Below are 24451 nucleotides of genomic sequence, written 5' to 3' on the forward strand. Positions count from 1 at the left end.
AAGGAAGACCCAAAATTCAGGGTAAATTTGGTCTTTTCTCTGAGGCAACTTTGTGAATCATCACAGAACAGTCTGTTCACTTTTGGATGCAGCTGACTAGACAGAGGGAGAGAGAGAGAACATCTGCAGGTCAGCCAGAGAGACAGGTTTTCCACTGGTACCTGTTGCTTCAGGAAAATTCACAGCTGTGTCAGGAGAGGTGAAAGGATAGAAAATGTCTGTCCCGTTAACGTAAATAATTACACTATGCACATAGATTTCATGCCATCCCACTGCCCTCCGAACTGCCAGGAATGTTAAAGAGGTGGGAGGCCCCTCTGAGCAGAGCGGTGTCCACAGCTCACGGCAACCCCTCCAAGGAACAGCCTGGGGGAAGATTTTGACTTTTTAACTGTGGCCGTCCCTGGCAGAGCGGCTGATCCTCAGCACCGCCACGGTGACAGAGCACCCGGAGGCTGCGCGTGTCCTGCTCCGAGGGAATGAGCTGAGGATGCTGAGCTCTCCTCTCTGTGCTCTGCACGTATGAAACATTCTGTGCTCCTTCCTATCAACAGAAAGGTTCTGCCTCTTGGGTCATTTCTGTTCAGCAGCCCCCAGCCACGCCACAGCAACAAAAACTTTGCAAACTTCTTGGTACTGAAGCGACAACCTGTAACCCGGGCCGAGGTTTTATCAGCCGTGAGATCAGAAGGGGAGCAGCACTTATAGTACATGAATGGCCAGCTCAGCCGCTTGGAGAAAGGAGCTGATTCATGCTGCCAACGCTGGCTCTTACACAGACAATAAACTAGACTGGCCTTTCTCCTGACATCACACTTCAATCAAAAACTTTTTCACAAAATGTCACTTTCAAAAGCTGCAGCTTAAAAAAAAAAAAAAAAAAAAAAAAAAAAAAAAAAAAAAAGTCTTTATAAAAAATTCATGGCCACAATGATCTGATAATGCAGCTTTCTGATACCAGCAGATGTTTTGTCTAACATGTTCCCTGAAGCTGTACTCTGTGCCTTCATATCTTTCATTTCCAGTTGCTATCTGCTGACTGTGGGATGTCATGTACGTACCCTATAGCGATGCGCAGCCATCGCAGCTCACACCGCCGCACGTAATGAGCTGCACAAGATGCTTGTCGCAATAACTCCGCACTTCCCCGACCATATGGAACACAACACTCCAAAGCCCACAGACACTTTTTTTTATTACAGTTCAGATCCTTAAAACATAATCTGTGTGATGTCTAGTGAATGTACATGAAGAGCTGCTGAAAACAAAGTTAACACTTGTTCACATCATCTGTTACAAATGTCCAATTTGGGACAATAAATTTCTTCGGAACCTGTTCTTTTGCTGACTCTTTGCTTTATCTTTTTTCTCTTTCTCTCACGTCGTTTTTTTTATGAACTATGCATATGTATTAAATGGGATTTGTTGTCCCTAGATACCAATTTGCATAAAGTGCAAGCCATCATTGGTTGGAGAGAAGCAAATTACTTCTCCAGCAAGATCACACTTCTTTTTTTTTCTTTTTCTTTTTTTTTAATTTTAACAAACCGCAGGCAGAGGCTGTTAACAGCACTTAGCCAGATATGCAAAGTATTACTTTTCTCAAAAGCAGCTTGATCAATGAGAAAAAAAAAAAAAAAAAAAAGAAAGAAAGGAATTATTCAGTTAAGTACAATGCAGAAATGTCCCAAGACTGAAGCCGTTCACCTGTAACTCGAGCTGCCTGATTCCTAGTAAGACACAGCCCTGGCATGGCTTAACACACAGGACACAAAGCAGAACAGCCCGACTGACCAGAGCCTCTCAGGATCACTATTCCATCCTCCCAGTGCCCCAGTGTGCTCCTAGAAGTCTCAAGAGTGCTGGTTCTTTCACATGTTGCAGAAGCCCTTCCTGCTCCTCCACATCCCACACATTTACTCATGTTGGACTCTCCTGCAGGGCTGTGCAAACACAGGCTTGAAACACCTGTCCAATCCCTCCCCTCACTGCAGTGGATCCCTGGCCCAGCGATGCTCCACAGGACGTCAGCTGCCATCCCAGCAGGGCTTGGACAAGGGCAATCTCCTTGTTTCCCTTCTGCTCTTCATTGCACACACCTGGGACACCCAGGCAAGAGCCTGGGCTTGTAGAACCTTCCCAGGTTCAGAGCAGCCCTGCAGGACCCCTCTGCTCCTCGTGAGAAGGAGTGACAGAGGAGGGGATTTCACAAATTCTTCAGGAATCAGATTACCTAAGCAAAGCTGTGGTGCACAGGATGATGCACAAGAGCACCAGCCCACCACTAAAAGGATTTGCAAGCCAGGAGCCAGGCTCAGTTAAAAAGTGTGAGAGAGTAAAATCACCAAAGAGAACAAATCAGCAAAGGATGCTGAGCTGCAAAGTTTCCAGCTAGGTCTGAACTACCCAAGAATTTAGTGCTGGGAAATTGCTGGGTGTGCTGGGGAGGAGGAGTCCTCTCTAAACATAATAATTTCTTCTACTGAGCTCTCTAAAAATGACTGCAGGGTCTGTCTCTCCCTAAAAATTCACTCAGAATTCAATCCCAAATCCATCAATGGGATGTGTTTGGTTTATGTTACTTCTGCATTTAATGGACAGATGATACTCTCTTAAGAGTGGTTCCTGGGATTACAAAGGACATTGGTAATTGATTACAGACACAGGACAGGTGATCTGGGCACTGGTGGTGACTTGAGGTGTCTCTGAGGGAGCTGTGAGTGCCAAAAGAACAAATGTGGACCCAGGGTGTGGAAATTCTCAAGAAAGAGAGTCTGTATTTCCTCACTATCTTTAGATCTATTCAAAGACACACAAATACCCACAGATTTTATGCTGTGTGATAATTTGAAGGTGAAAAGAATAGTTTCTGTCTGCAAAAAATATTGGCAACTTCCTGCAGCTCTTGCAAAAAGGCTAAAATACCATGATTTCACACATCTCTGCTATTAACGTGTGCTGCTTTGCTTCCATGTTTATATTTGTCACATTTAAAAGGAATAAAATAGAGTTTAAAAGAAGATCCTGACTCCCAAACGAGCGCAAAAGCACAAAGAAGTCATACAAAGATTATTGAGAAAAACTCACAAGAGGGAATTAAGTGGAGGCTTTGAAAATGGGGATTTTTTTTTCACAGCCAAGGGCACTGTTAACCACTGGAATCGCCATGGGACCAGGAGAAATCCTGCTTGGGACACTCCCTCAGACGGAGAGAAGTGCATGGACCTTGTCTCTCTAAACCTGCTACAGGAAAGGCAGGAAGCTTTCCCAGGCTTCTCTCACTGGAAAGCCCCGGACCACTTACCTGGAAGCACAAAGGCTGCTGTGGGTGCCTCAGTGCAGGAGCATCCACAGCCCAGCCCATCCCTCTGGATTCAGATGGAGCCAAAGGAATCCATTGCTAAACTGAGCTGAGCCCTTCCCGTGAGACCCATTGGTAACATGATCGTGGGCTCCTGCTGCAGCAATTCCACATAAACCCAGTCTTGGAAAGAGAAGTAGCAAAAAAAAAAAAAAAGTGGTTTTCCCCTTCCTTATCTCTACCCACTCTGTTTTACCTAAGGCTCCCTATTAGCTCAGCTGGTGATGTCACTTATTCCACTGGAACCTGTTATCGTGGCAGATTCCTCACAGGATTTTGTCGTTTGCCAGCACTGCTCTTTGTGCAATGTTGTATTTCATTCCATTAGATAAAGGGTTAAGGAATTCACGTTTTACCCATATAGACTAAGTTATACTCCCTGTGGGTTGCTGGCTTCCCATTGGCTGGAACAATGACCTTGGAAACAGACAAAAATGATGCATTGTTGCAATAAATATTATAGCTTGCACCTGTTTCTAATTAAGTCTGCCAAACAATTTCAGAGATACTGAAAAGAGAAATGTGTTGGCTTCTAATCGGGTGTTCTTTGCTGTTTGATCTGGATTTTTCAGCCCCCCATATGACCTCGCCTTCTTGGTTCTTGTTTATCTTTTTCTTTTCAGACTTTTAGAAAAGCACAAGATTGAAAGAAAGCTTCTGAAAGAGGAACATCTCTGCCTAAAATCAATTGTAACTAAAAACCTGAAAATTGATGGATTTGCACCAGGGCTGAAATGAGTTTATAGCAGGTTACCTCAGAAATGTCTAGTATGGATTCTTGGTTTCATAGGTCTGTTCTGGCTCTCTCCTTTTCCTTCACCTCCTCCTTCTCCTCTCACCTCTTTTAAACTTCAAAACTCAAAACAATCCCTATTATCAATCGGGATCAGGATCACTGGGAAACTGGAGGTTTTTGCGGCTGCTCTTCAAGATGTTGGAGAAATAGATGAGGAAGGATTTTCCTGCTAACTCTCACCAAGGAAATGTAAAGGGAGCAGTGGTCCCTTTGCCTTCCAGAGTTAAGGACACCTTGGGAAGACTCTGGTAGTCATTGCTGTTTGATGCCTGCTCTAAGATCTAGCTCCATGGACAAATGCAAACACGTGGCAAATGCTACCTCTTCTCCTTAACAGAAGAAGTAAGGAAATAAGGAATTACTATTATCTTCCTTTGGCAAACAGGGACTGGAAGCCAGAGCTTAGCCAGCACTTCTGGCTGTCAGTGACAGAAGCTGCCCAGTCCCTTTGGTCCCTGTAGGGTCCCTTTCCTCACGCTGGGATGAGCATTTGTGCATCTGTATTTTGGAACTGACTGAGGAACTTATCCATCTGAAAACTAATCCAGGAAGAAAAAAACCCCAAATAACAGAGTTTTTATTTCAGCCACATCAAGTTCCTGATTTTGGTTTGCAGGCAGCCTGGAGGGGCAGGACTGAGCAGCCAGGGCAGAGGGAATGAAGTGCAGGAATTCTGGATGGAATTACACGTTGTGACCTCAAAAAGACAGTGTGGGTCTCCAGAACCCACAGACACCTCTGTCTGATGTAAATGCCACCAACTTCCCAACCCAGCAGAGGTTTGCTGCCTGGGCACCCTTGCTGTGAGCCACGCAAGGGTTCTTGTGTGTGGGCAATGGATCTCAGAAGTCTGGTGGAATTAACTGAGCCTCTGCCCAGCCAAAAATGAATTATTTGGAGGTGGAGGCTGCAAGGGGATTATTTCAGCAGCCATACTAATGAAGGTGGGATCAGACAGGTTAAAAATAAGCATAGACGCCAGAAGATTGTGGGGAAGGTGTGGGGAAGGTGTGGGGAAGGTGTGGGGAAGGTGTGGGGAAGGTGTGGGGAAGGTGTGGGGAAGGTGTGGGGAAGGTGTGGGGAAGGTGTGGGGAAGGTGTGGGGAAGGTGTGGGGAAGGGAAGGGAAGGGAAGGGAAGGGAAGGGAAGGGAAGGGAAGGGAAGGGAAGGGAAGGGAAGGGAAGGGAAGGGAAGGGAAGGGAAGGGAAGGGAAGGGAAGGGAAGGGAAGGGAAGGGAAGGGAAGGGAAGGGAAGGGAAGGGAAGGGAAGGGAAGGGAAGGGAAGGGAAGGGAAGGGAAGGGATGGGTTCAGCCTGTGCGGTGGGATGACACACTGCATCAGGATTATGGCAAGAATTTTTTCCAGGAGGAGAGACAGAACTACAGGGATATTTTGTAGGGTTAGCACGTCTTCTTCTGTCTGATACACTCTCTCTTTTCCACTTTTCCCTCGGTGGCAGGTAATAAAATGCCTGCTGGTACCCCCCATGACTGGAGGTACCCAGAGTGGTTCAGCCCATCGTAAGTGCTGTGCCAATCATTTAACAATTCCCACAGCTGCCTTTGTGAGAAGCCTCTCTCTTAAGCCTCTGGTTTAAGAATTTAGAGTAATCATGTAAAAATGATACCCCTGTGCTCTATGATCCGCTGAATCTCACTAATGCCGGATCCCAGAAGAGGGCTTATTAATGAAAAGATGCAATGCCTCTCTCTCTGCTCATGTTTCACATGAATATCTCTCATGGATTCGGCAGTAAAGCGCACTGCTGATAAACTGAGTATAATGAACCTCCGTGCTCCACGAGAATGGAATCTCAGACTGATGAAGTGGTTACCTGCTCCACTTCCCAGCACAATGGCAGGCTCCAGAGGCACAGGGAGAAGCACCCGGCTGCTGCGGGAATAGCGGTGCAGCACCGCCAGCTCCCAAATCCAGGCTCAGCTCTGCCATCGATGCCTTCGGCTGTGTGAAGAGATCAGGAGTTTGGAAGTTCATAATTAGCTGAGAGAAATGAAATTATGTTTTACTGTAAATCACTGAGTCAACAGACAAAAGGAAGGTTTTAAAGGGACAGCAGCACCATTAAAGGGAGCACATGCGTTACAAATTACCCCTAATGTCAGCATCAGTAGGATGGTATAGGACAAGCAACAAGAGTCTGGAAGGTGTCACTGGAGTATCCCAAAACAACCATGGAGACCAGTGTCAAGTCCAACAACCAGACTGTAGCTGCTCAGTGCATCTCCAATACCCAGCTCACCTTTGCAAAGCCAGCCCCATGCAGCCAAATCCAAACTTCCCAAACCTTCTGAACATGGAAAACTATCACAGAGATTGCAGCACGGAAGAGTGAACATAATTCCATCTCAAACCCTAGCTGTCATCCTCTGCATGTCACCAACCCATGGAAAACGGAGCAGTGTCCCTTGCTTTGAGGGGGTTCTCTGGTTGCAGAGAGTTCAAACACCTTAAAACTCAGCAGAGCCTTAAAGCAGGAGCTGCATTTTTCTCAAGCACCTTGGGCACAACTCCCTATATTCTTCATTCCTAAATGCCCCATGTGTTGTCTTTAGAGAGGGAGGAAGCCACACCACCTTTCTGTGTGTGCTTTCGTCCCTTGGCTTTTACATTTCTTCTACTCGCAGAATGTACTTAACTCACTGCTTATTGAATGAAGGATTAGTATTATTTTCCTTCCTCCAGTGAACTTTGTTTCACTTCATCCTGCATACATTTGGCTGGGCTGTGTTTTCCTGCCAGCACACCACTGTTCAGCAAACTACCGTGCTTAAGGCCAGCCAGCTAACACAGTGATTCCTTTTTACTCCTGAGGAGTGTTTCCGTAATCACGGCTGTGCTGGGGGATGAATGACAGCTTACACCAAGAAGCACAAAATGCACTTCCAGAAGCTTTGCTGAGCTGGGACAGAGCTAAAGCAGCTTCAAGCTGCCAAGACATTTGAGACATCCAGAGGAAGACACGTTTGGAAATAGAGCCTGCTCCTTAGCTCTTCTGCTAGCACAGACACTGACCAAGGACTGGGAAGGGAACAACTTCCCCATCTTCTCTTTTCTGTGCTGTCACATCTTACATTGAGCCAGACTGTGAGGAAAAATCTGTATAAAACTAATAGGTAAAAAATTGCAATGGTTCTGTATTTATGGTCTCTCTTTGTTGTTGTTGTGGTTAAGACTGGTTATGTTGCAAGGAGAAAAGAAGGGTTTCTTTCCAACTCTTGGAAAACCAAGTCAGAAGTTCCTGTTCACATCACTGCAGCAATGCAGACTTCTCTGGTGGAAGTGTTTTCTTTTTCTGGTGGAATTATACCTCAAGTCCTGCTAGGTAGTTCCTCTCTTTGTTCCTGTGAGCCAAGATCATACTATGCCATGCTTATAATGTAACCTTGCACTAGAAAGAAGATTACAAAGGGGGCAAAATGCCCTCGAGGGTTCCCCTTTATCAGAACCTCCCCTGTCAGTTTGCCTTCTCATTTCCTGAGCTCTTGTCTGATTATTAGTGTACTGACAGAATAAAAATAACCTCATATTCCTACATGAATCATAAATAAAACCCTTTTATTTCATCAAAGAGGCTGGCAGGTTTATAGTCCTTTGCAATGCATGCACAATGTGAATGACATACCTTTAATTTTGCTGACAAGCTTGTCGGGGTCCTAATGAAAAAGAGTGAAAAGTGGGTGACTTCTCTAAAGGTTTAGCAGTTGCTTTTTGGTGAGGATATATATTTCACCTTGCCACTGTAATCAAGGAGCCAACTGATCTTGGTAATGAACTCTTCAATTACAGTCCACTCCTAACTCTTCAGGAATGCCTTGGCAACAATACCACAGTGATTATTGCTGATATTACACATTAAAGCAACCTGGGGGGAATAAAGAGGGGGAAAAGGGGAAAGAAAACCCGAGTAGCATCTGTGGTAGAGCTATAGGTATCAGGGTGCATCAGCAGTGATCACAGGCCAGGTTTTGTTCATTCTAGTTCTATATCCCTGCTGTACACCAGCCAATAATAAAATCACCATTCCCACCTGGATATTGACAGTACATATTCCTCCCCATTTGTTCAAGCAGACACTTTGTTTTTAGAAACCAAAAATGGTAGAGGGTACTTTTTCCTGCTTTTTTTGGAAGTGTCTCAGGTCTTCATTCAATAATTCGGAAAGAAATTAAGGGAATACAACAACTTTATTTGATCTCTTGGCGCTTATCCTTCTTTGTTGGTGGCGATTCCTGTATTTAGCAACACCTCATTGGAGTAAGTTTGGGATTTGGCAAGTTATACTGGCCTGATGGATGCTCTTTTTTTTTTTTGGTGGAGATTCAGAGGTGAGGATGCTGAGAGAGAAAATGAGAGGGACATAACTAAGGTCATCTGAGTACAGAAAGAGACAGGGGCTGTGTGTGCAAGATTGTGCATACACAAGGAAGTGAGACAGAAAAAGGAAAAATAATATGGACACTGGTTTCCAGATTGCTGTCTTGGCAGTATTTTACAAGATTCCAGAGCTGCACTTTTAATTTTCATTACTTTCCGTCTTCCTTTGATAAACTCAGGAGCAGTATCTAATTTTATTAGGAGCTTTTCATCAAACATGAATATCTTCCTTCCTCCAGGGATTCCCTAGCCACAAAAACATCAGGTTCGGTGAAACATTAGTTAATCCCAGTTAGAGTTACTTGACCCTATCAAGCTAAGAAATAAATTCTGCTCTTCATGAGAGTCCTACTGTTTACACACGAGACAAAAATCTTAGATCTCAAAGTTTTTAGAGGAAAAACATATTTCATAATGCCAGAAGACTGGCCTTAAAGACCTGGGCCACAGAGGCCTGAAACTGTTTCTTGTTTCAAATTAAATACATCAACAGACTTCTTCCTGACTGTGCCTGACACCAGGGCCTGATTTTCTTGGCATAAAATCCAAAAGGGTGAGGGCAGGAGACACATCCAGTCCCACTATGCTACCTCTGGCCCTCAGCCTTCCCCTATGCAGCTGCTCACAGATGGAACTGGTGAGAATCAAAGCCCTTCTCCCTGCCCAGGGCAGAACAAACTCCTCAGCAGGAGCTCAGGATTTGGTGAACGTTTCAGAGCTAAGGTTTTGGTGGGGAGTGACTGCCCCAGCAGGAAGGTGCTGGTGGCAACCAGCACAACCCCAATGCTTTGGAAAACAGAGGACCAGCTGCTCTTGCTGCAGTGCTGTCACTTGTTCAGCTGTTTGCAGTGTAAGGTCTTGCTAGAAAAGGTTAACAAAAGACTCATATACTCCAAAATTATCAGTTTGTTATCACTATTAATAATACTTTATAGTACGTAACATGCTACTTTTCATCTTCAAAGCACTTTGCAAATATTAATTAGTCCTCACAGTCTGCCTGTGGGGTAAGCAAGTACTGCTGTTCCCAGAGCTGAGGCACAGGGTTAGCTGATGTTCTCAAGTCCAGAGGGTCAGGATCAGCCTCTGCACGTCCTGCTCTGATGCCCAAAATATTTAAAGATGGTGTTTTCCCTCCTCTTAGATGGGGTGGTGAATGTGCACCACTTTTGTTGTACATGAGATACTTTCTTAAAGTGCTGGTTTGAACTGACAACTGCAACTCCAGCAGCTTGGAAAAGACTGCAGCTTTCTCCCTTTCCACATATTTCTGCATTGATGGGAGAGGTGCGCAATTACTGCCAGCTGATTAAAGGACTAGGATCATGAAGGAGTTCTAAAACTACTCCCCAAGTCCTGTTTTGTAGTGGAGAATTGTGTGTATGTACAAAAAAGTGATCAGAGTCACAGCTTAAAGAAGTAGCAGATTTCTTTTAAGATTTACCAGGCCACCATCACTGAGACATAACCAAAGGAAGAGTTTCACTGAAAGCAGCCCGTGCTTGTGAGGACTGATTAGTGTAATGTTGGGGTTTTCTTCACTTGTGAGTTTGGGTTTGTTTGTCTCATTTCTAAACAACTTCCAACACTTTCAGTGCTAACAGCCGAAGGAAGGTTTAAAGGGAAGGACAGGCCCATGATGTCGTTTTATTTGTTCATGCTTCTTTGAGTTGGTAAATCACACTGCATTGCTTTATTGAGTGTCCCTTTAGGAGTATATTGGAAAAAATTCTATCTGCCACAATTAATAGTGTGCGTAGTGCATCACACGGCACAGCCCTGGCATCGGAACTCTGCATTCTCCCAGAGCCCTTTGGTCCCACACTGGATGCCAGAAAGGATAGTGGCTGTGACATGTGATACAACTGCTGATAAACGATGGTGATAATGCAGAACAAAAAGGCTAATGAGTTCTCCCCAACACCATGCTACTTTCGTGAAATGAATGTGATGATGGCCCTATTTGCTACTTTTTTTCCTTTTTTTTTTTTTTTTGGCTAGTGAGTTACCTATCCTTATACCTGCATGTTGGTTTTATCTTGTCTGCACAATGCCATGGAGAGACAGCCAAAATTAATGTCAGCATCTGCCTTCACTTTTAAACTATAAAAGAGCCTTTGAAGGTAGAGTAAACCAAAGAGGCCAATAACTAATTATAACCCATTGTACTGGACATTGGGAATAATGAATAGAAGCTATTCCCCAAGCGCTTAGCAGAGACAGTGGTGCCTTTGTGGTGAGGGAGATCCCTTCACTGGACCAGAGAGAGGAGAAATGGGATTGTTAATGTATGTAAGAGGCAGGAGGATTTCTATGGTGCTATTTCACTGCAGAGGCAGAAGGGAGCAGAGCCAATCATGGGAAGCGTAAAGGTGTGAAGGCACAAAGATGGAGAGTTGATTAAAAGCACCATGGGGAGCGCGGGCGAACAAATCAATGGTAATGATGGAATTATGCCTGAGCGGAACCCAACAGTCTGCGGTGTCCTGGTGACTCGGAGCTGGGGATTAAATGCTGCAGGAGCAGAGCCGGCCCTTGTCCTGCCTGTCAGCACTCAGGGATGGGCTGATCGATGGGATGGGTTCTGCTGCACAGCGGGGTGAGTGCTGGGGGGCGATGCCCTAGCCCAGCACAGGCACCTCTGCACCCTGTGAGGTGTGAGGGTGGGATCCTACCCAGGGTGCAGGAGCAGTGGGGGCAGGATGCCCACACGGCTGTCCCGCCTGGAGTAGGACAGGGCTCAGCTGGGGCAGCAGAAGCATGAGAAAAGAAAAGGTAAAAGATGAGGGGAGGGGCCCTGAGGGTGCTCGGTGAGGTCAGAGAGGCAGAGGAGCAAAGCCACAGAGCATCCTGGTGGAGCAGAGACACAAGTGGCACTGGGGACACGAGCAGGGTAGTCGGGCAGAGCTCAGAGGCACTGGCAGGAGCTGAGGGAGCACAGATCAGAGCTGGCTGCAAAGGCACCCGAGAGAAAGGCCTGAGGCAGCCTGCAGGGAGGGAAGAGTGGATTGGAGCAGCTGCCAGGATAAATGCAGGCCTGGCTATGGCTGGGGCAGCACAGGCTGAGGGCTGCCTGCCCTCCCTGAGCTTGTCCTGCTGGCTCTGACACCTCTACAAGCAGAATCAAAAAACACAGCCTCGGTTCCCTTCTCCTTTACTCCTTTAAGGATTCCTCTGCTGGTTTGAGGCACACATCTTTATGCACATAAATATACCAGAAGCCCCTACCCCTAGGGCAGAGTCACCATTCCCACCTGCCTTTGTGGCCTCAGGAGAGAGGATATGGGGACCGTCTGCCTGCCCCAAGCTGGTCACACAGCATTGCCAGAGGGGAATTGAAGAACGAGCCTAGGAATAGAACCTGTCAGGACAGAGGTCTGTCCATAAGGGACTGTGCCAGAACACGAAGCAACCCAGACATTTTCTCTCTGATGGCATCAGCCGCACCAGCCCAGGGCTGGCTGCAAGGGCAGCAATGCCCACGGGAGGAATGCAAGAGGACAGTCTGACCTCAGGTTTTGCATGGCAGGAGATCCTCCCACACCACACAGCCAGAGCCAGACCTTTAGCAAACGTAAGGGCCATCATGCCTGGCCTTTTGGCACAAATTCACAACAAAATAAGTGAAAGCTAAACACTTTCAAAGTCAAATATTTGCCCAGTGGTGAAAAAGGCCACTGCAGCCAGAGAGAAGCTGTTCCTAGGTGGCCTCAACCTGAGCAGATCCTCCAGGACTGCTCTGGTGGTCTCAGTTAAGAGACCTACCTACAGATTGCTGGAGTCTACTTGTGCTCAGGCCAGCTGGGGAGGAGAGAGCCAATTTTAGTCATCCAGAGTCTTCAGAAATAAAATTCTCAAAAGGAAAAGACAAAGACTCACAAGTAGAAAATGCACAGTTTCTTTCCAAATGGTCTTAATGAAGATTATTTAAATATGGAGAGTTAAAATATCCCATATGTTAGCTCCCTTATGGATCTCTTATACAGACTCAAGCCTGAGCACAAACTTATCCCCTTATCGAGAGAGGAGCTCAATACCAAAAAGCAACAATCTGGTGTTTGGCTGCTTCTTTGCTTTTTTCTAATAATAGTGTCTGAAAAGCCTAAAACGAAAGTATAAAGCTCAGAGCTGGGCTCGGGCACATGCCCCTAAATAGGCCCAGTCTCCAGAGAGGTTTCCTTCACTCTTGAAAGCAGCAAGCACCAGAAAGTGGAGAGGGAGACCTAGACACAGCACAAATATTAAATGTAAATACAACACATTCCAGCATAGACCCTCACTGAAACAAGTCCTAGAGCAAAACTCTCTCTTCCTGTTGGTGACAATGCAAAGGATGTCAGCATAATGGTATTTACTCAGATAAATGAGAGCTGTAATGCACTTCAGCCTCAGAAACAAAACTTGAGCTATTTAAGTGTCCTGGTTTCAGACCTGAGGCTTTATTTGCATGTGGCTGTTGACTTCAGCAGGAGTCACCACTGCCACCAAAGGCTCTGCTCTGAGAGCCTCCTCAGCAGGCGACATGGAATGGAAAAAGCCCTTTTGCTTCAGCAAAACCCAGAGCAAGGTTAGTTTAGATACAAACAGAAGTCACTTCACCATCTTTTACTTCCCTTTCCCTCAGTAAATTGTGAAAAAACATATTCATCCTCTTGAAAATCTCTGACTGAGAATTAAACATTATTATTGTTAGGTACACTCATACTAAAGGGTGATGCTAATATGGTCAGTACAGACCATTTTTTTGTACATGAGGGTGCTGGGAAGTTTTAATGAGCACCTTTTCTCTTGCCTATGTACCAGTCAGAGCCACCTATTTGTTTAAAATGGATTTTGCTATTTATTTTTTAAAACATATCTTCTTAAGCTTTCAACACAGAGTATGCAGTTTTAGTTAAGCTCTCGTGGTCGTGTTCATTCTAAACTCAACTCCAAAAACTGACCTCTCTTGGGATGAAATTTTCTTTAAAAATTTGATGTGGTAATTTCATTTCTAGTAAAGACTACACAGCTGTCTTCATATATGGAAGGCACTTGGAAAAAAAAAACAACACTTTTTTTTTGTAGATCCAGCAACTTGAGAAGACAGGAGTGAGTGAACAGTGAGCTAATAATTTTGTCGCCACTGACAAGCAGGGAAGGAGTTAATTATCTGCTTCTTTTCACTAATTCTCTTGCAGAGCTTGGTTGTGCATATTAAATGTCTAAGTTACCGGATTTAAAGAAAAACTTGATCTCAATTTGGCTACATATTAGAAGTGCCATTCCCTGTTGTCCTACCTAGCACTGTTAATTGCATACATTTAGCCCTCTATTGGAGAATAATTTAGCTTCAGATTGAAAAGAAACAGCCCTGGCCTTGGTTATTTTGGCATACAAGACTCCAGCATGACTCTGTTTTCTAAGCAGACATTAATGATTCTAAAACTAATATTCATTGTTTGAAGAGGCATAGCAGCCTTGGCATTTACTTAACCTTTTGTCTCATGTATGAGACTGAGTCAGCCTAAATCCTTTTCTTAATTAATATCTATTCTTTTTTTGTTCTGTCCAACATTATTTATTAAACAATTTGCATGCAACAATTAAGGGTTGAGAGATTAGGAAAAAAAAACAAAACAACAAAACACTGTAGGAGCAAGCTCACTTGGTACAACAACAACCATCAAACTGGTTCTCCAGCTCAAACAAAGCTCTGAGCAGGGATGAGAGGGGAATAGGGAGTAAGGAAGGTCAGGTAAAAAAAAAAAAAAATCTGAAACCAAGTCCTACCATTCACCTCTTAGCCCTAACATTAAGCTATTCCCTACTAAAAAAGTAATAATTCTAGAAGGAAAGAGATAAAATAGTACTGCAAAAGCATAAAACCCTGGGATTTGACACCTCCAGTGAATGTCAGTGATGACAGTTATGGTTGTGAATAAAGTGCAATCACTGAAACTGTTTGCTTATTGCTGTAGTAGAAAGAAATTATCATTTCAGCTTCCTGTTGTGCCTCACAGGACAGCAGTGCCACATGAGCTATCCCACATGAGCTCTCTGCTTCTCCAGCCTCTTTGTTTCCATGCGCTTCCTTGCACTCTTGTGGCCACAACTACAGCGAGTAACTTGCTGGGTGTGCCACAAAAGACCCTTAGCAATGTTGGGATCTACGTGGACGTTGGCAAGGACACTTTTGGCAATGGCAATAAACCATTTGGGGTGGCATTATGAGCTATATGACATTACCACAGAGCAGGATGGCAACTGCATACACACAGAATTCACCTGGAACAGAGGCTCCAGCATCTCTCCTCACCTTTCCTCCCAGGCAGCAGCTTTGTGGAGTCACAGACACTTTGCTCAGGGGACTGTCTGCAAGACCTGAGCTAAATCACCTTTTATATCCTACCAGGGCTGGATGACAAACCAGACCTACAGGAAAAACTCAACACTTTCCCAAAAAGCACAGGTGTGATAATATGAGCTGTATCCTGCGCCCACCAGGATACCATTCCTGATACCAGGAAACTGACACAGTTCAGTTTCATACTTCTTTGGCATCAAAGTCATCCTAAATCCTCTACTTGTCAACCCCTAATGATCTTGGGATCTCCTTTCTAAAAGGCTTCAAGAGATCCCTGGGCACCACACAAAGCTCTTGACCCACACCTTTCACATGAACCAACAGAAAGTGAACCCTCCTACCCTGTGATGAGGTCAACACATGCTTGGGAGGAAGACACAGTGAAGGAAAAAAATGGGACCAATGCTTAGAAACTGTTCTGAGAGCTGAACTGGACCCCTGCCACTGTCTCAGTGCTCCCAAGAGAAACACTCCAGGGATCCAGATGTGTCATTTTCTCCACAACTACCTCACCAATGTGACACTGCTTTAAATATTATTTCAGACATGGAGTTCAGCAGGTAATTTCAGGGCATGAACTTTGGCAGCAGGTTTTAAAATCCAAATGCACATCTATAAACCCAACATATTAATAACCTAACAGTTTTCAATAAGACATCAACATTTGCATGCATCTTCCTACTTGTTATGTGAAGTACTACATTTTTTAATGTTTCTTGGATGCTGGCCAGAGAGTCTGAGTCCCTAGTTAGTTCAGCTATTACTTTCTTGCCACAATAGATCTGGGTCTTGGCCAAGTATTGGACTCATACTGCATACAAAACCACAAATTTCTCTCCCTTATCTGTTGATAGTCTTCACTTCCCAGGGAAGGGAGAAAAAATGGCATAAATTAAGATAAGTCAATACATAAAAATTCAACACTAACTGTAGTGGAAGTATTTTTAGCATTTTTTAACACTACATGTAATCAAAATATTTCCTCACATATTTATACCACTTTAGTCTCCCAAGAGTCTAATTCATGACTATTCACCTGAACAGGAGAGGAAGATCTCTTCTTTAAATCCCTCCTGGAGCTCCTCAGGCTTTCCACAAGAGTGAGCAAGGTTACCTGACCTGAAATAAAACAGGGGAGGAAGAGGCTTCAGTATCATCCTTCCTTTTTCAGTGTTCTCAGCCTATAGACTATGGAGGGGTTTAAAGAGGCCATGAAGGGTTAGAGACAGCCTCTGTTTTACATTTGACCTTTTTATCCCCTACTCAGAGCCTCTGGTGCCTTCAGAGGAAGACGGATGAACAGAGGAGACGTCTTTTGAATGAGGTTTGAAAACATTGTCCAGCACAGCTCTGGTGGCAGGGCAGTGAATGTTACCTTTTATTGTGGGTTTAAGGTGGAAAACTCATACTTAGATTAACAAAGAACAAGGAAAAAGGAGCAGGTGACGTAAGGATCGTGGCTGTGGCTTCCCAGCCACGTTAATCCCCCAGCAGCCTGAGTTGCCCCTGAAAGGGCTGGGCCTGCCCACCCGCCTGGCCCTGCTGGGAAGGTTTTTGCCCACTTGAAGATCTGCATTTTATCAGAGAACGAGGAGGCTGCAACTTTCCCCAACCCTAAAAATGCCCCTCGGTGCTGCTGAGTGCATGGAATCACCACACTCCGCGGAGCGGGGCAATGGCAAGGGGGTTCCTGCCCTTGGTGACCACAGAACCACCACGGAACCCGAGCCAAGGACATGTGCAGCAAGGCCGGGAGCAGGATAGAAGGCATCTCACCTTCCCTTGGGCTACTGCCAAAATCCCATCCCAGTCCACTTCGCTGTCAGTGTACCATTGATCACAGCAGTCCACTGGGCTGACTTGGAAAATATTCCTAATAATATCAAGGTAGCTGACAACGTAATAGAACACGATTCCTGTACTTTCTGCTAGAGCTGTGTGAGTGGTTTTTTCTGTTCATTTGCCCAAATAAAGCATCAGTGCCTTAATTTCCATTGTTTCAGAAATTAGATCCTATTGAAGAATAAAAGGATGCTTTGTTTGAGAGGGGTAGCATTTTTATGAAGACACATAATTAAAGGAAGCCATTAAAGATACATGTAAAAATGATTCAGATTTTTATATACGATGACTGACTAACTTATTATTGCTCTTCTTGGTCAGAGATTAATGGGAATTTCTTAAAGGATAGAGAATTATTTAACAAGCTTCAGGATATACAGGGCTTGGAATACACTATAATAATATGAATAATAGGAAATGTGGCTGTTTGTTCCCTTAACTAATGAACCAATTCTAAATCCAGAGATAGCAAGATGTCAAAAAAACCCAAACCCCAAACTAAAAATAACCCCAACCAATACCTAACAAGCAAGTGGATGTTTTTTACATGACTCTAAACATAAACTTTAGCAAGAAATCCCTCCCTTTAAGAGAATCAGGTTCCCATGTGCTCTAACTCAAAGTGGTAGAGGAACACACCAGCATGATCTCAGAAATGACTGCCAAAGACTATAAAGAGAGAGTTTAAAATCAGGGGATGCTGAATATTCAACCACTTCTTGTGAGGGGAAGGAGACAGCAAGAGAGGCAAGGCAGAGAGAACAAACCTCTACTGTCTGCAAGAGCTTCTCATGAAGAAATTGTCTTTAGAGAGGGATGACAACAATGTGCGTGGGCAAAGATTTCTGTGCAAGCAAACCTGACTTCTAAGATCACAAGTAGCAGAGTCACTTGATGGTTCCCTTGATGATGGCCCACATGGACAGCTTTCATTTTCCCAACTCTTCCAGGTTTTAAGTGACCTCAGCGTTAGTGAATATCACATCCCCTCTGGGCTGGAAGCCCATGCCGAGAGGGAGTGGCGCATTTCTAGGCTGACATTGGCACTAAGGGAAGGGAGCAGGTAACACTTCAGGAGAGAAGGAAGTGGAAGGCAAACCAATTTTTCAGGCACCTCAAAAGAGTGTTTGGCTCTTTTCACAACAGATTTGACAAGTGTTTTCTGCAGTAACTGCTCAGAGCAACAAAGTGCAGTGATTCCTGTGCCCAGGTGAAGCAGCAATAGTTCCCTCTCTCTGGCTGAAACAAATAAACACAAACCAGCTATTTTCCAAAGCAGATCCCAACCAAGCCAGGTAGTAGCAATGAGCCTTCTGCAGCCTGACACCCAATTATTTTAATACCCACTGCATCTTCCCCCCCTCAGGGCTCATTGGGTTTTTTCCCTTTAACTTTCTGAAGGCACACAAAGCATTGAATAACCTTTTCTCTGCATACCTGGCTACAGCCACATCACTGAAGGGGGTCCTTTCGACATTTTAAAAGACCTGAAGTGTGTGACAACATGGCACTGCAGTCAAGAATCTTGCCGGGAAACAGAATAAGAAGATTTATTTTATTTTTAATATTTGAAAGATTTCAAAAAGCATTCAACTGGATTTCTCACTAAGAGGATGAGTGAAGAGAATCCATTGTAACTAAGCTGGGAGGCCCAAGTCTTTTATCCATTGTTACACAGTTTTTCCCCAGGGCAGAGTTACGAAGGCCTGCAAGCCCCAGCAGCTTAACAAGGCAAGTACACTGGGTGGGCTTTTCTGCCATTGCCTAAGCTTCTCCGGAGGAAGGAGCTGCTGGAGCCGAGTGGGTCCCGTGCTCATCCCAGGCCCCGCCAGGTGTTATTTGGGAAGATCCTGGTGGCAGCGGTGCTCTGCCAGCAGTGACTCTGCCCAGCCTGCCTGCAATGCACACACAACCCCTCAATGCCCAGACACCTGTGCCTCCTCAATAAACCAGGAGCAAAACCATTCCACACGAGATTAGCAGCGAGCTGGCACTTGGATTAATTGTTGTGCATTGGACTTTGCAAGCCGACTCTTCCTGTCAGCTTTTTTTAAACTCTCACGCACAACTAGTAGGTCAGAGATACCTTATCTCTTCCAGGATAGGCTGTGCAACAGGAGGAAACCAGTGTAACTGTGCTGCTGACACCTTTCTTTTCTTCTCTTTTGTACTTTTAACATCTGTATGCGAAAACCCTTTAGCCCTGATGCAAATGGGCCGGTGGGTTTTGATCACATGGACTGGGATAGTCTCTGAGTTTGGTTTACAGCAGGGATGGATCCAACCATCTTCCCCAGGGGTGTTTGGGTTTGACTGAAAGTGAGAACTTCCCTGAATGATTCCCAACAATGTCAAAAGGAACTCAGGGCCTGAAGTGGGACACCCAGGACACATTTTTACCCCCAGCCCCACAGACTCTTGTTCTAGGCCTTGTCCAGTTTATTACAAAGCCCTAAATATTCAAGATCACTGTCGGTTGTATTTTGCTTGGCAGTGTTTCACAGCCCTGCCAGTCTCTGAGAGAGGTAAAGGAATGAGGAGCAGCAGAAGGTTGAGGATTGCCCTATCCATTTGTGCTTCAATCAAAGCCTCAGAGTTCACCATTCAAAGGTGCTCTCAAATTAAAGGCGAAATAAAAGATTACTTCTAAGTAATTAAGCCCCTCTTTTCCTGACTTGCTATAAAATTTGTGGGACACTAACACAGCAGAAATGTTGAGGGCAAATGTCTTATGTACAAATCCAGAAGCAGAAAAATATGGAGTTTGTAAATAACAACGGCAATATTTGCTTCCTTGATCCCACTGAAATTAATGGTCTGTAGTTTAGGTATGTGTCAGTGCCATAAAGCAGGATATTCCTGGGAACTGGGTGCTCCATGTGTCAGTGATGGAGTTATGGAGTGGCAGTGGCCATTTCATGGTCAAAGTTACAGAAGGGGTTTTCCTTTGTGCTCAACTCTCCTGTTTATACTCCAACAAAAAGCTGAAGAAATTCCTAAGTCAGACTTGGAGCCATGGTTGAAATTTTTTTATAAACTGGAAAGGGATTTGGCCAGAGACTTTCAAATTATGGCACTCCTGAAAAAGCACAGCTCACAAGCATAGACTGTGCCCTCCCTGGTTTTCTCACACAGGGGTGAACCTGGGTATGAGCAAAATTGTTTGACAAAATTATTGCTCCTCCCAAGCCTCTTCTCCACTAAAGCCCAGCTTTCCTTCTCCAGCCCCACCATTCCCATGGAGATGCTGGAACAACCCAAGAAAAAAACATCTCATGTGCTATATTTTAATGTTTATGGTATGGCTTTTTGTATAATAGGAATAATTGCTATTGCTTTGTAGTACACTTACAACAAATAGCTTCTGAGATTGCTCAAACACTTTAGCTCCACTTCAGCTCTTAATCAAACTCAGCAGCTGTTTATTGCAATTACACCATAAAGCAATAGACATTATCCCTTAACTAACTGTCTTATTAATATAGGTAGTTACACAGCTACTTCATAGTTAGTCTTAAATAACTGCTTTTAATTATTTTATTAACATAAATAACCATCTCAATAAATTTAAATTAAATGCATATGTGAGAGAACACAATTTAAAGCATTGCACAGAATTGCATCTGTTTACTAATGTTTAAATTGATGTCATTGTGTAATTCAATTAAAGTGGAACTTTAATTTATTTCAATTTTTGATGGCCATGAAACACCTATAACACCAGAACTTCCTAAACATTGAAATGGGCACTCTCTCCTCTTGTGTTGCTGTATTTTCTTGGCAATATTAGTTTGCTGCCAGGCAAATGAGATTTCTCTTTACCCACAAAACTTACAATTTAATATCCCCATTTAATTTTGTTTTCTTCCCATTCCCAAAGCAACAGATGACTGGATTGCATTTTGCCTTTTGGTTCAGTTGTGCAACTCTGCTTTCAGTGGAGAACAGGATTTTCCTTCCCTGTGCAATGCTGGATCCTCCATGTCTTATGCCATTTGTTCTGCTGGGATCAAGCTCTTTGCCTTCAGCTAAAGGGAAGGCAGACATTGCCTGACCTGGCCTGAAATCCCCTTTTTCTTCCTTAGGGGTCTGGTTTATTGTTCAGGGGGCTCATCCTACCCCAAAATCCTGCACTGCAGAGAAGGCAGCACTTGCACAACAGCTTTCATTCCCCAGTGCCACCATGGAATGTGTCTCTGGAAAGGGACCCTAGCCCAGATTAGTGCATTCATTCCCCAGAAGGCTCTGCCCAGCACACTGGCCTATTCATATTCTCTTTGGGGGGTGAAACAAAAATCTCTCCTTACTCTGGTTTAGGTGCCTCCCCTGAAGGATAAAGAGGAAAATGCTTGCTGGAAAGCAAGGAGAAAAGGAAATGGACTCCCTTCACCCCTCAGAGAGAACAGATGATGTTAGGGAGCACTGATGTTAGGGAGAAACTAAAAGTGGAAAGTGTAAGGCAAGAATGGGGGGAAAATGAGGCTGGAAAACATAAAGATGCCAAAGGAGGGGAGAAGGTCTCACATACTTTCCTGCCAGCTCGAAACTTTCAATTCTGTAGCTGGTGTAGGGACCTGACAATGTAAACTGCTACCTCTCAAATGACAGCAAACCCCTCAAAAGTAACTGGAATGTATTGAGAAAAAGTGTTGAAGTCAGGAAAATGTAAAGCAAAATTTCTCAGAGGGTCTTGACTGGGATCTCAGCAGCTTTATAACCTTCTAAACCGTGGAAACCAAGGCATATTTGGCTCTTGGATGTCAGTCAATGCCAAAGATTTTATAGAAGAGCAATGAAGGGAAGAATTTGGTATAATAATGGTGACTATTGGTAAGTAGCAAAGTCCATGCCATCCTCTGGCTGCTCATCAGAGGACACAATCTCCCTTCAGGGAATCATTAAAGAATTTCAAATCAGGTTTCAATGCATTTCCATGCAGGTGCACTCTTTGTCAGGAGGAAGGTGCCTCAGTGACACCAAGCCTATGGAAAAGGGAAATGTGGCTGGGACAGCAAAGCTGAAAACAATAATTTATTGATTTTAATACTTCTATCCAAATGCAGCAGGTAACATGAAGGAATAATTACAGGCTCCATCAGAGAGGGGTTGTGATCTGGCAGACACACTAAGCTCCCCAGGAGACGAGCTCTTAAAACTTTACAAACTCTGCTGGGCAAAGACAGGTGACTCAGTACAAAGGGTTTTTACAGAAAAATGTAGAAACTAGAGTGAAAGCAGACATGTTTAAACTTCAGGTAACTGAGAGTGATCAGGGGTTGGATAATTGAAGTTCCAATGTATATTTGCCTACATTGTCGCTCACCTTTGAGCCCTACCTAGGCATCTTGACATTTATGTAGTCTGAAATCCTGAAAGCTCTGAGTTTAGACAACTAAATTGTTGCTTGTCAATTTAGCCTTGACTGAAAGACAGGTGTTTTGTTTCAGAGAAACACTCCTTTCAGACTCCTCTATTCCCAAGCTCACATTACTGAGCTAAGGAACTATCAGAAATGAAATAACTTATAAGCAGGCAAAGACATTTACATACCTTGAACAAAGGGATTCTTTGGGCAAAATAGGGATTTTTAATTATTGCTTGTTTTTTATCATGTGGGATTCTCATCTCTGGCTCTCTGGTGGGAGCTGGAAGAGCTTGGAGACTTTGAAGGTTCCTATATTTTTGGTACTGCTTTGCAGTTTTACAAGCTGAATGCAAAATGCTGTCTGAACGCAAATCCAGCTGAGAATCTGAACCAGAATTCTCCAAAAATGCAATTCTGGAAGCAGGCATAAAACACACACAGCAGTCCAGTGGCAACAGGCTGAGCAAGGGGTACCTGTTAGGTTCATTCTAACTTTAACTCAAAGTTGGTCATTATTGCCAGGCCTTCATTATCATCTCTAATACTTCAGGCTTCTTGGTATTGTGGCAGGGCTTGGACCTCAATCCCTTTATTTATGCCATTCAGTGTGCTGAAGGCAACAGAAGACAGACTTAATCACAGTGACCTGCCAATAACCTCAGCTGTGACCTGGAGGGATCCCCAGTTTTGGCATAGGTTAAGGGTCTCATCTCATTTAGAACCTTAAGCTGGATTTGAACTGTAGCCCCAGAAGTAAAAAAGCCAGCATTTTTATCTGGGAAGCCACATGGCTTTGGCTTCCTGATTGGTACTTGTGACATCCCAGTCTTGGCAAACCAGGGGCATATTAACTGTGTGCTCTATTTTCTGCACTTAATTATGGCCAGCCAGTCTGAGTTTTCTTTCCTTTCCTTTTTTTTTTTTTTTTTAAAGGATTTGAGTGACAAAGTGACTATGCATATCATTCCACATTTGAACTGTAAGACTTCAGTATTTCTACCTCTAGTGTGTAATTGGATCAGCTGCCAGTTACAGAAAGGAGCTGGGTGAGTATTAAGTGTGTGGAAAATGAAGAAGAGTCCAAGTGTGAAGGGGAGGAATAATTTGACAAAGCCTGCAGTGAGCTGTACGTGGTTTTCACATTCCAAAATGGAGTAGGTTTTGGAGCGCATGAGAAAAAACTGGCTTTGATTTATTAGCTTTGGTTCACAGAATGCCAGCCACAATCTTGGAGCAACTCAAGACATATGGAAAACCACAGTCCCTGCCCCAAGGAACTCACAATACCCACATTATCATACCAAGGATGGACCAGTGCCAGCCTGAAAAACACTCTGCTTTTCTCTGGGTCTTGAACAACCTTGTCAGGCAGGGCACAAAGCTGCTGCTGCCAGGGCTGGGGCTTGGTGTGCCCATTGTGTGGTGGCCCTCAGACCATCACACCCAGTGCTCTTTTGTAGGTCCCCATTGTAACACTGCCTCACTTCAATATGAAGTCTCTCAAAGAAATTAAGATTATGTAAATACGAAACAGTCTAGAACCAACCACAAAAATCCATGGCAAATCTCATCCCTTTAAAAAGGTGAAAAATAGGTGGAGAATGTGCAGTCAGAAAGTGACAGTTTTTCTGTCAGGACAAGAAAGTTGAGTTCCAACACTAAGCACAGGTAAGGCAGGATCACACAGACAGAAACAGTTCTTTAAACCAGCAAGTGTTCAACCATTTATATCTTTAGGAAGTGCAAGCAAAATCCCCTCAGGTAAGACTTGGGAGTCTGTAGGTTCCTGCTCAAACTCTCCTGGTGGGACCCAGAACATCCTTCACTTTGCATTCAAAGATGCAATTCAAGAAAACAATCTAATCATGAGGTGGCCAATTGAGAGGATTAGGAGAGAGATCTGTAGCCTGAGATCAAGGAGAAGGTCACAACATCCAGAGCAGCTCATAAAAGAAGCAGAAAAAATGGCAATCACCTGGAAATTCCCAGACAGTTGTCCCTCAGCTCCAGAAATGCTCCATAAAATCCAGCATGCTGATCTGTAAGGAGTAAACAAGAAAAAATTACTAGTGATGGAAACAAGAATTACAGACAGGCCACGTGACTGCCCAGTGCTGCCCAAAAGGTGGAGAAACCAAAGACTGATTGAGATTTGCTACCTCCCAACTTTAGGGGGCTACACCTGGTGGTTTGCTGCCCATAGGGCCAAACTGATATCCTGGGATTTGGAAATTCCTCTGCTCTGTCTTCAGCAGCAGCCACTAATTGAGAGGAGCAGTGTCCTAAAGGGCTCCAGGGTTATGGCCATAGAGTCACATCCTTTCTGGTATAAAAGCCCTGCAGACAA

This window comes from Vidua macroura, chromosome 3 (assembly GCF_024509145.1).
Source record: "Vidua macroura isolate BioBank_ID:100142 chromosome 3, ASM2450914v1, whole genome shotgun sequence".
NCBI lineage: Eukaryota > Metazoa > Chordata > Aves > Passeriformes > Viduidae > Vidua > Vidua macroura.